Source organism: Chaetodon auriga, chromosome 6 (assembly GCF_051107435.1).
Source record: "Chaetodon auriga isolate fChaAug3 chromosome 6, fChaAug3.hap1, whole genome shotgun sequence".
In the NCBI taxonomy this organism is placed as follows: domain Eukaryota; kingdom Metazoa; phylum Chordata; class Actinopteri; order Chaetodontiformes; family Chaetodontidae; genus Chaetodon; species Chaetodon auriga.
In genome coordinates, this window is record NC_135079.1 from 17,293,189 (window position 1) to 17,308,731 (window position 15,543).

Below are 15,543 nucleotides of genomic sequence, written 5' to 3' on the forward strand. Positions count from 1 at the left end.
CAGAAAGTCTTGAAGCCTTTAAAATAATTACCCATGGCATAGTCCTGACCTTTAAAATGCTGTGACATTTTAAAGGATTTTGTATTTTTTTTTTTTTTTTTTGTACTGAAGGGTTTGGTTGCAAATTCAATTGGAACTTGTAATTGCTTCCTTAGCTCTTCCTCCTGTCTCCTGTTTTTTGTCTCTGGCATATGATCCTGTGAGTTGATACTGTATGTTTTATTTTTGTGCTTGCAATGTTTGTGTGTATGCTGCTTGAAACACTGTGACGCTGCTATCTTGGCCAAATAACTTTTTAATAAAAAAAAATTATGACAAACATTCAAGGTTTCAGGCACTGTTTTTGGAACACCTGATTAGCGAAAACATCAAGTTGGGCATGTCTCAGTCTTGTGAGACTTTGGTGGACTGTTTGGTGAGGAGGTCCCAATTGCCTCAATATAACAAGTTGCAAATCTTTCTAACTACAGCTAATTACATTGCAAGCTCCGTGCACCATCCACCCTGCAATTATGAGGCATTATCTGTGTCCTGAAAAATGCCTCACCTTATGAACCAGCTGTTCAAGGCTCATTCCCCGCTCAAAGCAGAGACCAAGCACAGCTAATGTGAAATGGATAGAAGCCTGTAATTGTGAGCCACGTTCCAGCTGGCATCCTGCCCTGGAAGAAGACACATCCCCCGCCTCTGTTTGGGTCCTTAACCAGATCTGCCTGTTTCCCCTCTGCACATAGCTAAACGTTTAACCTCTTCAATGACTTTTCTCTTTGAAAAAAAAAAAAAAAAGGAAAAAAAAAATTCTGGGCATTGCTAGCACTGCAGTGGCGCCACTCCAGGCAGGATCAGTGGCTGTCGCTCATGCTCACAGATCAGTAAGAACTAAGGCTTGCCATGTGTGATGGCAGAAGAGCTCTCGGGGACGGGGGGCACATTGACACAGGGCTACGTTTCCTCTCAGTTTCTTTTTTTATGCCACAAACCAGCAAATCAAATTGTAAGTTTTCTGCTCTCTGCATGTGTCCTTGTGAAGACTTTTTTTGTTTTGTTGCCAATGTGATCTTACAATTTAAGACTCCCAAAATTAATTTCTATGCTTAGAATGGCAGCTTCATGCTAATGCAATTCACCGCTCTGTTTTCAGTCATGTGCTGCGGCATATTATGGAGGAAGACCATGCATTTGTGTGTGATGTACAAGAAAAAGAAGGCACACTTTATTAATCCCTCCAGGGGAAATTCAATTGTTACCTTCTGTTGGTTTCAGCTCTGAATTGGTGCCGGTGCATTGTGCTATATTTTCGACAAAAAACATCTGCGCCAGTTTGTCATGTATTGTTTTGGGATATTTAAAAAGGCGTATTCAGTTGTTTGATTTGTAGACCAGTGGTTTGATGTATGAATGCTTGGACTATACTTTAGCTCGTCGGTGGAACGAATGGGGTCATTCCTTCATGAGCAATGCATCGTAACTCAGATATGTCTCCTCTGTATTTTATACTTGAATTTACCTCATGTTTAGTCTGTCTGCATACTCAAGAGAGCTGGCATAATAAAATGACATTGGCTACAATCCAGCTGTCCTCAATTTAGGAACAACAGTGCCTCCTAGGGCAACAAATGGCAGTGCATAATCTGTGCTTTCCTTTCTCTCCCTTCCTTCCCCATCTCTCGTCCTTTGTTTCTCTTATTTTGGGGCAGAGCCTTCAGGCTTTCAGGGAGAGACATGTTGCAGCTCAGGTTCTGCAAATGTGTAGGAGGCTTTAAAGCAACTGTTGCCGTGCAAAGTTGCACTCAGCAAAGAGAGCACAAGGAATGCTGTTACAGTGAAGGTAACGGAAAAACACTGAAAGAAGCTTTGAGTAAGAATGAAGTATTATGAGACACAGAGAGAAAAGCAGTCATCCAAGGAGAAAGACCTCCTCTTTATTGTTTTGTTTTTCTTTTTTTTTTTTTTACTTCACAAAGAGTTTGTCTGGCAATGTACATGAACACAAAATGAAGGCCAGCATGTCAATCATCTTTAGACAAAGAAAGTGTTAGAGAGTGAAGCGAATCTGCTTCTGCTTGAGTTGACAGCAGGTTTGCAATGCAATGTTGGCCTTTTCCCTCTCTTTCACCCCTCCTGCTAACTTACTCACTGTAAATATCCTGTTGACATAATTGCTATGGGATTTCATGCGGAGGTCCTTATAAAAGCAGTAAACATCAAGTGGGTTCTTGATTTGAGTTACAAATTGGGTGCTTTGAGTGAGTTGTTTTTAGATTTTGAAACTCAAGCTCTGAACACCATCACCTGCACTGCCAAATCTTGCAGGTCTGTCAGTTTCTTGCCCAGAGAGTATTTTTATGGAGCTTAGCAGTTCATTTTCTGACAGTTTATTTCAGCATTTTCCCACTCATACTGAGAACTGTCTGGTTGTTGGCCGTTCTCACCTCCAGAATTGCTGAATGATTTCCAGAATGTCTGATCTGAGCCGTCTTCCGTTGCCTTGCCAAACTCGTCACTCGCACAGGCTTTTGCTCCGAACATGTAGAGAAGACAGCTTCGCTCACCCAATGTCAACAAGCAGCTCCTTGGGTTGCCACCTTGGCAGGCTCTGGCCACAGCGTGTTGCAGCAGCCCATATGACCGTGTGTCTTGCCATTTTAGTCTTGCTCTCTGGACTTTCTCAGATTTATATATATATATATATATATATATATATAATTACAAATGAATCACAACTCAAAAGTGGTAGTTCTCCAATTCCAAAAGTGTGAGCCCAGAACAGATACTATACATAGATTTTTTTTTTCTTTTCTGTTTTTTTACATTTTTTGATCTTGGGTCCAACCCCAAATTTTAAACATATCAGATAAATGACCAGGGTCAGGATATCAAATGCTTTTGTTACACAGATGAGCGGCAGTACATAGACAAGCTGTTTTGATGCTACATATCCAGAAACATTAAAACAAGTGTCAACTTGAAAGATGCTGTCGATTAAATCCATGATCTTCAGTCATGCATCTAATCACTGGTGATTTAAATTTCATATACCCGTTCTATCACACATGCATACATAGATTAAATCATAAAATAAACTGTGAACGTGGTGATATGTGTTATGCAAGCTGAATATGGGGGGGAGTCATGTAGAAAGATGAGAAGCAAAGTACTCAAGGAGAAAATAGAACTTTTGCAAGGCAAGCAGTTATGTGTCGGATGTTTGAAGCATAGCCATATGAGTAAAGGCTGCAAGGAGGAGTTCGCGCTGACAGGTGTGCTCCCTGATGTATCCTACTGTTTTGGCAAAATGACATGATGCACACGACCGGACAGGCAGTAATAACAGTCAGAAGAAATCAGTCACTAGCGCTTTGTTCTGTACATAAAGTAAAACTTGTGCACTTGAGGAACAGTGCATGTTAAAAGATGAAGAACGATTTCAGCATTTCTCCTCTATACACACACTGAGCAAGAAGATCCAGATGGTAGAAGAACAGCTAAATCACAAAACCTTTTGTCGTCCTTCACTTTAAACCAATGACGTTCTAGAAACAATTACTTTCAAATGAATGCAATAGAATAAGAACTTTGTCGGTGCACAGTAGATTAGATTAAGATTTAACACATTTAGCCTGAAAATTACAAGCTTATCACAACAACAGTTGATGTGGTTTTCAGTTCTTTCAGCACAAGCTAGTTGCAACCAGAGTTTTGCAGTTGAAGAGAATCTGGGAAATAAAAACTGGACTAAACCCTCAGCAGTAGATAACAACATTTGCAGATGTGTATGTATATGATGTATGATGTATATATATATATATATATATATCATGTTAAACATAAAGGAACCATTTTATTATGTTTGATTGTTTTTCTTTTTTGTTCCTTCCAAGATACATCCTTATCAATCCTCACCAAATGCCAAGAACACATGGAAAACACTGTAAAAAAAACGTGTTGGCAACGCCTATCACCACAAGAAAAAGCTTGTCTGGCTCCCACACAGGCAGCCGCCACTGTTACTGTTGTGGGGGAGATAAGGATGGAGGGGAGTGGACAGAGTATTGTGTTTGAACTTCAGATAGCTATAGCGATGGCTTAATTCTCTTTTCTGTCTCAGTCCTGCACTCACTGACCTTTCTTTCTAATCCCTTTTCTCAATCTCCGTATTTGTCAAAGGCCTGGGTGGTGTGACCTGCTTCCCAGGGTGATAAAATCAAATTCATTCCCTTCATGGGCACTGCCACTGCCTCTATCCTAATGCATATCCTCACACGCATGTTCAAAGTTTATGTGTCATCGTAAAGAAGCAGATTTTATTTTTGTCTACAAATATTTGCGTTAGTATTGTTTCTCGTGAGAGTGTGTTATGTTTCTCCTACAGTATTGAATTAAATATGACTTCTATGTAGAAATGTGCGCAAAAATTCAGAAGTTTTTGTTGTTGTATGTATATGTAATGTGCACTTTCTGGCCCCAGCGTCCCTGGGGTGCCTGCCCTCCACCGTCTTGTCCCCTGTCCCCAGATGGAAGGCGGTGTGTGTCGGGGATGGAGAGGGGGAGGGTAATGTACGCTGCATTATTTATCGGTTCTCATCCATGTCAGTGCTTTGTGCTCATTTCCCTGTGACATTTCAGGGGTTGAGGAAAAAAGCAACAAAACAATGTAATGGAGAGAAAGACCTTCAGCACAGCACAATAGAGTTGAAAGAAGCGTGACGGATGAAGCAAATGCCTCGATTAACACTCACAGTTCCCTCTCTTGCAACCTATCTGTGCAGCCCGGTGTGCGGATCACATGTACACGAGATTGGGAACACAACAGCGAACCAGGGTTGCTATATTACACGAGCTCCCCATAGTTATATGGGAGATATATTATGTTGGATCTATCCTCTCCATCCCATCTTCACAGGCCTCTCTTTCATCTGTCAAGTCTAATGAACAGATGTTGCTCAGCTGTTGGAGTCAACATGATGGACTGAGTCGCTGGCAGGCACATCCTTCTGCTGAGAGAAAGTGAGAGGGGTCATCTGGACAGTGAACAGCGTGCCAGGGCGCCTTGACTCTTCTGTGTTTCTCACCTTCTTCCTTCCTCATCGCTGCCCTCATCTCTGACATTCAGGAGTCTTTCCACCCCGAGCCCCGCCCCCAGCACTCTACCACCCACTGTCCTGTCCATCTGAGCCCTTGTCAGCCATTCTGTTCGACTGATCACTTACCTGTAATGTGCCCTTGTCCACAACTGGAGAAGCCAGCCGGTGAAAAGGTCGAAATATTTATAATAAGGTCAACAAGGCCTCTGAGAAGCGAGGGAGGGAGGAAGGAGAGGAACAGCGGTAGGAGGGATGCGATAGAATGAAGGTTACATGAAAAGTCACTCAATATTTTTGAGATGGAGAAATCACATATTATAAGCGACATGATTTAATGGAGAATCCAAAGAGACATCACACATTTTATTTCTAACTTTGGATAATTCAATCCAGATTTATAGATATGAACAAGTCTTACGCAATGCTTCCCAATCCCCCAACATTACTAGCAATGAATGGGTGATACACGCATGCTGATGACATAACACACACATCTTGGGAAGATTTGCTGCATATTTAAACATGTATGGCTGCACACAATTTTTTGACGTTGTGTCAGTCATTTGGTTCTGTCATTTAAACCTGTAATTGGTTCTGTTACAGTTGAGACATTCAGTGTTTCTGGCTATGTTTCTGCGTTCTCATGTCAGAACCAAGCTTACATAAAATAAAATCACACTGCTAGTGGGTGCAGATGGAGGAGAGCAGATTCAAATTAACAGCAAGCTTCTTCAAAATCATTTCATGACCTCTCATTGCTCAAGAGGGTGGCAATATGTGCAACAGTACAAATTCTGGATATACAGTTTATAGTTCAGTGAATTAATCAGATATGATGACTTGAAGTTGCAAAAACTGAAGCCAAAGGAGAAGCAGCTGTATCTCCAAGTTTCCTGACATATCTAAGGAGAAATGTTCGACAATAAGTGAATTGTTTGTAAGGTAGTCACTTGTATAAGCAAACAGGGAAGCTACAAAGTGCAGCAGAAACAAAGACTGACCTAAAGCACCTGGCACATTAACCACAAAGCTAACAACTGATATCAAGCCGGTCAAGAATGTTGATCCTAAAACAACACATTTAATGACAGAAGGTCTTTTCTTTCTTTCTTTCTTTCTTTCTTTCTTTCTTTCTTTTTTACTGTACATCACAGCACTATATGGCTAAGGTCAGCTTTGAATCAGATCTGTTCATTAAACTAGCAGCATATATCCGTGGTGAGGTTTCAACAAGTATAAATATCCTCGATCATATGGATAATATTGTTTATCCTGCTGTAACATTTCCACTCAAGTGTCAGATTTCATTACAGAAGATGTGTTGCATCTACAAACTGTTCATTCTTACCTTTAATACACATATGCACCTAAGCGGTCGTGGTCATGCTCGTATACAGGGCAGTGCCCCTGAATGAAGCGTCCTTGCATGCACTAATAAACTGGAATTTTCTATTAAGTGATGGTTAGGGTAGGGCAACTTAAAGACTGGGCTGAGGTTAAGTAAAGACTGTGGTTACTGCTAATTACACATCTGCAGAACATCGAAGAACATCTGTATTGGTTGTAAATCATGTGGTGCAGATTTGTCCAATTCGGTCTGCCCGAGTCGGGGGACCGGGGGGCTCTGCACTATGTGTGGGGGTCCATCCCAGTCTATCTGGGTCGGGGGTCTCTGTTGCGGCGGCGCTCCCTGTGGCCATGGGCTGTGATCCCTTGCAGTGTGGATGAGCTCCCCATAGGTGGTTTTTTTCCTCTCTTGATTCCTCAGTGCCCTGCCATGTTATTACACCGACATTTTTGTTGGGTGTGTGTGCGTGTGTGTGTGTGTGGGGGGGGGGTTTGTGTACTATTGTACTATTGTTTCATGTTTTTATCCTTTGTCAAGCACCTTGTGTTGCATTTTTATGTATGAAAGGTGCTATACATATAAAGTTTGATTGATAAAGTTTGATTGATAAATTGCAATTCCTCAGAATAGTGGTTTGGGTTTAGTTGAGTTTTGCTAAGATCAGCAATATTCAAAATGGATTTGATCTGTCTAGAACACAAACTGGGACACACCTTACTTCCTGTAAACATGAAAGTGCTGCAGTGGTGATATAAATGCTAGTGCTTTCTTCCATCACAATAATCGAGGTGGTGGATTTTAAACCTGGTTGAGAAGAGGGTGACAGGTGTATCACCCTCCCCGATACTCTCATGTAATGGGACAGCACCTGCTCCCACCCTGAAGTGTCTTCCTGTACTCGTGGAGCAGCCAGCACCAGAGCAGCACACAAGAATGCCTGCACACTTCCAAACACCAGCTGACATTCTTCAAAGTGGCCCAGACATACTTAGCCTGGGCTTTTATCAAATCTGTCAAGGCCGCTACAACTGACGATTTTTTTTTTTTTTCCCCAAAATGGGTTATAATAGCACACCATGCCTATTTCCTTTTTAGTAGCAGATGGCAGATAGTGAGTGATAACTTTATCCTGGACTTTTCTTTACTGGACCTGTCACAGGTGTGCCAGCAGGGTAACAAGGGGCACGGGGAATATGACCCAAATGCAGACACCAGAGGCAGAGCTAGTTCAGTTCAGTGATTTTATTCACACAAAAAGGGTACAAAAGCTTACAGGATGGTGAGACAGGCCAAAGTCCATAGATGGCAGTCCAAACAGGCAAACACTAGGAAAGGCTGGACTGCTTGACACTGGGTACAAAGATGAACTGGCACAGAGAGAGGCGAACACACAGACGAAATACACCAGGGAGGGAAGGCTAATGAGCTACAGGTGAAGCTAATCAGGGCAGGCAAGGCATCCACACAGGTGGGAAACACACAAGGGAACGAAGTGAAGTCACTGAAGCAGGACGAGAGGTGAGTATGTCAAAATCAAACAGGAAACAATGCCATGAGGCACGAAAACCATAACCTATAGGGCAGGACTGAGCAGGGCCACCACACCCACCAGTTTGGGCAACCATACCCATGCAAATCTCAAACACTATTTTTTTCTTTTGCATTCCCTGTTTTGTTGCCTTCAGCATGACTCACAGCTCTGCGTGTGCTCACTCGGTGTTAAATGTGTAACTACAGGCATGTCTTGTTCGTCATCATTGGTTTCAGCACATTTTCAGCGTCTTCAACATACATCATTCCAGGGTAACATCTGACAAGGGCTCATTCCTCTGGTGTAGTCATGGAAACATAGAAACATCCAGTTATATTGAGGGGCTTTCTTTCTTTGTAAAATGTCCCATTTGCTTTGCACAGCAGCAGCAAAAGGTCAAATCAGGTCTTCCTCGAGTGCAGCGTTAACACTGGGCCGGCCTGAACTGCAACTTTTGCAAAGGCTGATTCCAATAAATGTCAAGCTTTGACACACTCTCCTGCTTTAGATGTAAAACCTGCAGGGAGAGGGGCAGCATTTCCTCCCTGATAGAGGTGAATATTGGCTCAGAAGCTGAGTGCTCAGAATGCTGAAGTGTCAAAAGATATTTTAACGCAATGAGGTCAGAGGGCAGAATTGGGTATAGGTAATGTGCTAGTTTGTTTGATTGCAGCAGAGATTTGCATAAAATTGTAATATTATTGAGCATGCTCTTGATCCTAATCAGAACTGTATTACCACACACTTGATCTTATTATGACCTTAAGATCTTTAATACTTTTGAAATAATTTCCACTGTCAGGTCACATGGGTTTCATTTTGCAGAGAGTTCAGTGTAGTTTTATTCTCATTTGATGCACATGATCGTCTGTTGGAACATTTGGGTTGCTCCTGTTAAACCCAAGTTTCTTTTGAAAAGGTTCTCTCTGGTTGAATGAGCCGTCCTATTAAATGAAATGGGCATACAAGGAAGGATTCTATACACTGATCGGCACAACATTAACACCACAAACACATGACCTCCAACAGTATTATGTTGTGTCATTTCTCCTTTCAGATTCTGACACATTTGTCCCTCTCCTGTCATAAAAAAGTCACTCTTCTTTGACAAACATATGGCTTGGTAGTTTGGCTCTGACAAGGAATGGAGTCTGAGCTCTCTAAGGTAGACTCACCCATATGTTGACTGACAGCTACACTGCCAGCTTTAAGGTACAGCGACAAGACGGAGCACTCAACATGGCCCCCACTGCAAACTCTCAGGTGTAGTATCACCTGTGTTCAAGTTGTGCATTCTCAAACCTAAAAACATCTGCATTCCTCTGAAAAAAGAAAAAAAAAAAAAAGCCTCTGATGTCAGAGTTTAAAGACTGACAGGCTCCATAACTTCTGGGGTTATCAGACTGACTGATAAAGCCTTTCAATTTCCTCTGGACTTTCATCCTTCCCTGCATGAAGTCCAAGCGATGAGGGGTATGCAGGAGGAGTCCATGTTGTCCCTTATTCCCAATTCAATATGAAATGCAATTGCTTTGTCTCACATTTTACTCCCAATCTGCCACACTCAACCACCTTACTCATCTATTCTCATTCATGAGCAAAGAGCTCCCCTGATGTGGAGAAAGAGAGATTGAAGAAGGGGATGAAGAGATAGCACTGTGTTAAGAAATGAGAGGGATGAATAAAACAGGCATGTGGGCATCTATACAGTAAGGATTGTGTAGAACACTGTCTAGGCTGATAGCCCTAATTTGGGACACTGTTTTAGTGTTGGAAACAACAATACAATATTCTAAATAATTCTATTTCATGAAGCCACTCTTTCAAATAGAAAGAGCATCATCAAATGAAGTTACATAACATACAAATTGCAGAATCAACTCTTCAGCTAACAAAATGGATTCATAGGTTTTAAAATGTTTTAAATGTCAGAAATTTAGGTTGCTGTCAAATGCTTTAGTGTAATATCTATAAACAGAACATACCATGCAACTTTCCAGATTTGTATGCCGTATGACTCAGAAAGTCACAGTCTCCCTTGTTTTACTTGTTTTTGGTCCCAAAAAGTGAAGATAAAATGTACAGCGAGAAGCAGCTGTTCCAAAGATGATTATAACTGCGAAGGATGCCTAACCTTGAGACCCTTGTGCTCATTATTTTTCCATCACATGTCTACTCGTGTTGGAAAATTTCTTGTGCTCATAACTTCTACTAAAGTTATGAGCATGAGGGTGTCAAGGTTAGGCATGTGATGGAAGATTCCTTCACAGTGCATGTTTATACCACAGATGTATATGCATGTTGAATAAGGGCAGCCAGCTTCCAGTTTAAAAATGATTAGTTAGCTCTGTCCTATAGCAAGCTATCATGGGCACACATGCATCCTATAGATAATACTTTCCTGACTGCATCTTGTGTCCCACCACAGTAAACAACATCGACTGGGGAACATAAACTGCTACAGACACCTGTGGTTGAGAACATGTGGCTATGATGAATGATGAATGAAAAACACAGTTAATAGATACGTACGGATTAATATCACTCAATCAGCAAAGCATCCCTTGCATTAATTAATACCTCAAACTGCACAGCACAACATACGCTGCGCTATGCAGTTTCAAGTTCCACTGCTTTTCATCACAGCCTGCCACATGATCACTCGTTACCAACTGGTTTGGTTCACAAGGACTTCTTCATAAGATGGAAACCCTCACAGGAATAGCTTCATGGAATGAGCAGAGTGAGCAAACCCACTCGTTCACACAGAATACTCACGGGCCATCGTGTCAACAAAGAGAGATTGGCTGCTGCATAGTTTTGCAAGAGAAAAGAGCACCAGTAAAAAATGTTGCTAGTTGAAAGCTTGACTAACAACCTGTAACAGATAATCTGAAGCGTGCTCAGTAATTTGTAAATATATGGCCCCCTTTACAGTAACAGTGCAATAGAACTACACTGTACGCCATTGCTTCAGCGGTTTTAACACATAGCTAATAGAATAAGCCTCACAGCGATAATATGATAAGATGCAAATAAAAATGTATCCATGCAGATGCATAGAGCCTTCTCTTTCCACGTGCTGCCCATGTTTGAGCAGTGCTCTGGAAGGTCACTCCCCTGATAAGAATTTTGCGCCTGCTAATTTGGGATGACAGCCCATGTCATCCAGAATGTTTTTTCTAGGACCTGATTATCATTAGAGCTACCCATGCAAATGACAGGGAGACCTTAAGGGATATCATTTTCTATTAAAATATGTAAGAGTCTAATTACAGATAAATGTCACATTAGCTGTGTGAGATATAAAGACCTGGAGTGAATAGGTGGTCGAGGAGAGGGGTGGAAAGGGCCAAACGTGCTCAAAGAGTGATGCGTGAACAGAGGAGGGAGAATCAGTGGATCTAATAACATTGTCCAACGTCATTAGCACACTTCACTTAGCAATTTTTATAGGAAACATATGAGAATATGGATGCAGAATGAGAGCAGCAAGTGCATATGACATGCAAGAATATGATTAGATTGTGGGAGGAAAAAAGTGCTGCATTCGAGAGGACAGTTTTAAAATCAATGCTAAAGGTACAGAAATGTTATATGTTGGCTTGATTGTAGGTACATAAGCATACAAGGGTAAATTTTAAGGGTATACTGAAATAACATTAACAAGAGGACTAAACAGCTCACTTATGATTCCTGTAATAACTTAGTATGTATTATTTTACTAAACATTTTTTTTATCCAAGCATACTGACTCAAAAAATGGAACATGGCTCTGAGTAATCCACCCTTAAAAAGCTAAGTATAGCTTCTGCGGTGACTTTACAGAGGAGCCAAACTTTGTGACTTTCCACTAGAGCGTTCATGGCTCTGTCCTGCAGCAATGAAGGAAATCCAGCTTCCCGGTTAAGGTTCTTTTCTTGCCCTGAATTATGCCTCTTAGACAGCACTTATTGCCATGCTGTGTACTGTTCCCAACATCCACCACTTTAATGGTAATGTTAAGTTAAAGGGGGTTAAGTTCCTGCCTGACCTGAAATTGGCAGGGCAAAGTATAATCTCAAACTGGGATGAAAAACAAGCAGGGTGGAGGACATAGTATTGGCAGGGTTATAACCATAATCTGGTAGTATAGTATGACTTCTGTCTTTGCTGTCTGTCATTTTGTCTGCACAAAGTCTTTTATCAGCAGACATATCAGAAAAATCACAGGTGTAACTACAGTAACAACAATGATGGCCCCACTGATTACCCGATTACCCAATAAAATTGCCCTGCACTCAGAAAAGTGACGTGATGTGGGTATATGTAATATGGAGGAGAGCAGACATCAAATGGAAACAGTCTATTTGAGCGCTGCTGCAGTTTGTAGTCTGGTAGTGATGATGATAGAAAAAAGTTCATTTTCAAACAGTAGAATACATCTTTGAATTTGTCACTTGTGTGGGCTTAAATTGAAGTGAATGTGAGGTGTCCCTCGTATTCGCAGAGATTGGCCCTAATGTCAAGTCTTTCCAGTGAGCAGCCAAGTGCCAAGCCAGGACACGCATGCTGATTAGGCATGGCAATCGAGAACCGAACCGAAAACTAGTTCTAAATTGCCCAATCCATCGAAATCATGTCTCCAAGCTTATCAATTCCTTTTATCGATGCTGGCAAGTTTTTCAACAGTTTACCACTGCAAAACAATCATAAATGGCTACGTCTATATAGAGCATTTATGAACTGCTTCACAACAAGGAGGCCGCTCATTCACATACATGCTCACACACCGATGGCAGCAATCTACCATGCAGGGAGTGGGCCTGACTATCGGGAGCAATTTGGTTTTTAGTATAATGGTAATTTGAGGAAAGGTGGAAGCATCTTTCTATGAAACATGGGCTTAAATTCCAGAAATAACATGTATGTATTTGACAACCCACACATAAGTACCATTGCTTATTTGTCTGACTAAATGAAAATGAGAACATTGTTTCATTTCATCCATCTTGATTATGAAATTAGTGGGGGCGTAGGTTGTGCCTGCCTGACCTGACAAAATGCTGCAATTAATGTTATTAGCAATACATGGCCAATGGCTTCCAAAAAAAAGGCCTTATCTGCTCCATTCTATCAGCTTTGAGTTATTTTATTCTGCACTTAGCTGTACATTTTTGGTATTTACATTGAACAGAATGTCTGGATAACTTGAACAGGTCATTCGTCGTGCCATGACATCCGATTCTGCAGCTTTTTGCAGGTTTTAGCCACTTTTGGCTCATTGGTTATCAGTTTCAGTTCACAGACACACTCTGGTTGAGTCTCAGGGCTCTGACTGTTAGTGGATCAAACCACTTGCTAAATGTTGAGTGAATATTAAACATAATTCATTAGGAGGCCAGAGACACAACTTTAAAACAGGACACAATGGGATGCATATCTTCAATGATCAATGGGAAATTGCAGACCAAATGCAGGCAGGCCCCAGCGCTGTGCAAGGCTTTGTTTACAGCTGTAGTAGAGTTTTGGACAACTAAAGCTTCTACAAACACTTGAGTAAAGTTATGAAAGTTTGAACTGAATCATAACTATTGCAAAAACACAGATGGAAGAGTATAAAATATAAGTGGAATGATCATTCAAATTCTGCCTCTCTTTCTCATCTTAGTCTTATTTCTGCCATCTTTGTGATTCACAGTAAATAAAGGTGGAGAGACTGCAACCAGAACTAACCTTGTTTTCATATGTCTGAATGATCATGCTGAACACTTAGGCGGTTTTCAGTAATATAAAGCCAAAACTGTTTGTGAATGTTAATGAGGTAGGCCTAATATCGCTGTTCCATCCTTTAATTTGTCATTATATGTGATTTTTCCTGCTATGCATGAAAGTCTGTCACATTTTATAAGGGAATTGTTAAACTTTTAATGAACAAACTCATTAAAATGGAGGATATTTTCAGAAATATCCCTGTTGGCTTGCACACACTAGATTGAAACCTCTTTTCAATTATCATGCAGCCCCAAAGAGACAGACAGCTTTTAAGGCCCTCTCTGAAGCCACATCATTAAAATGTAATGAGAAGCTGTCCAATTGCATTCCTGTGTCGCACTATAGGACACACATCCAGTGGTTAATAATACCATGCACACAATGGGGGGATATTTGCTTTTATGTAATAGTCTTTTACACTAGATTTGTGTTGATTAGAGAAAAAAATAACATCCACCAACAATTTGGAGAATGGTTAGAATTTTAATCAGCTGTTGAATAGTGCAGTGTTTTATTCAAGAGGCCAGACAGGCTAATGCTTATTACTGTAATTGAGGCAACTGCTAAAAGTCCCAGAATAGATAATAGATATTACAAATCACTATTGAAAACTGTTCCATGATCTGACAATGCTTGGTTAGTTTTTGGGACAGATCATGGTTTGGGTTAAAATGGTTAGGGTCAGAGCTAGAGGACCTTTGTTGTCATGGTTCTAAATAATATAAATCAGATAAATATAGAATATTGGGGAAAGGTCACAGTCATGCTGTTAAAAAATCTGCACCGGCTGTTGGTGGGAAATGGTTAATGAAAAGCGATCTCTCTCTTGTTAAAGTACAACATTCTATTGATCCAACCATCCACCCCAACCTCCTCCTGCTGACTTTGTTGCTGTAACAACATCACCTGACTTCCTCCATTGCTCCTGTCATAATTCCTTCAGCCGCTAGAGGCCTTTGTCATTTTGACAGTTAAACAAATGATGCTGTTGTTTTTCTTGGGAGAACAGTCTCTACGCAACCATTCATGCATTCAAAGAGCTACTAGGCCAGTGTAATCATTCCTCCTCCGCAGCCTGGCTGTAAAAAGACTCCATCCTTGTAGAACTCAAAAATAATCCACAGTTCTTGTTTCATGCAAAAATGATTTCTAAATCAGATGATTCCTTTGCAAGGTTTCAGCTATATCATTTAGCCAAATCAAGTAAATAGTAAAAATTGAATGGAAATGCTGTCATAAGGGCCAATAGTATATATATATAATTTTTTTTTTTTTTTTTTAAAGATGGTTGAGAGTGAAAGAATATCTTCATATGTGATCTTCAATTAGAAAGGGAATCAATGCAAGAAGAATCCAGAGATTATTGAACTGACAGATTAGGTCAGAATAGTGTGTGGATATTTAGCGTAGTTAGTACTTTGTAGGCAACAGGAAGAATTTTTCATGTGGGACTAGTCACGTGTTTCCATTAACACCATTAACTTTTTTTTTACTTTTATGCGCATTTTGATGTATCGCATTAAGAAGGGTTGATGGAAACAGCAAAATTTTAGTGTCTGTAAAAATCATTAATTTAGCAAAAAAGTTTTCACATTTGCTTGAGGTCATTTTTGTCTATTTTGAAAAATAGTTAATGAGATGGACATGCCTTTTTTATGTAAGTTCTAACTGAGCAAACATTTAACTCACACGATTTAACTCATGCTGAGCAGTTGTTTTCTGCTTGGAGAGTAGACGAAGAAGAAGAAGAAGCTGCTTCCATTGATTAAAATGTCTCCTCATCGATCCGTATGAATCTCATTTGCAGTTTCTTTTGCTGATTTTCT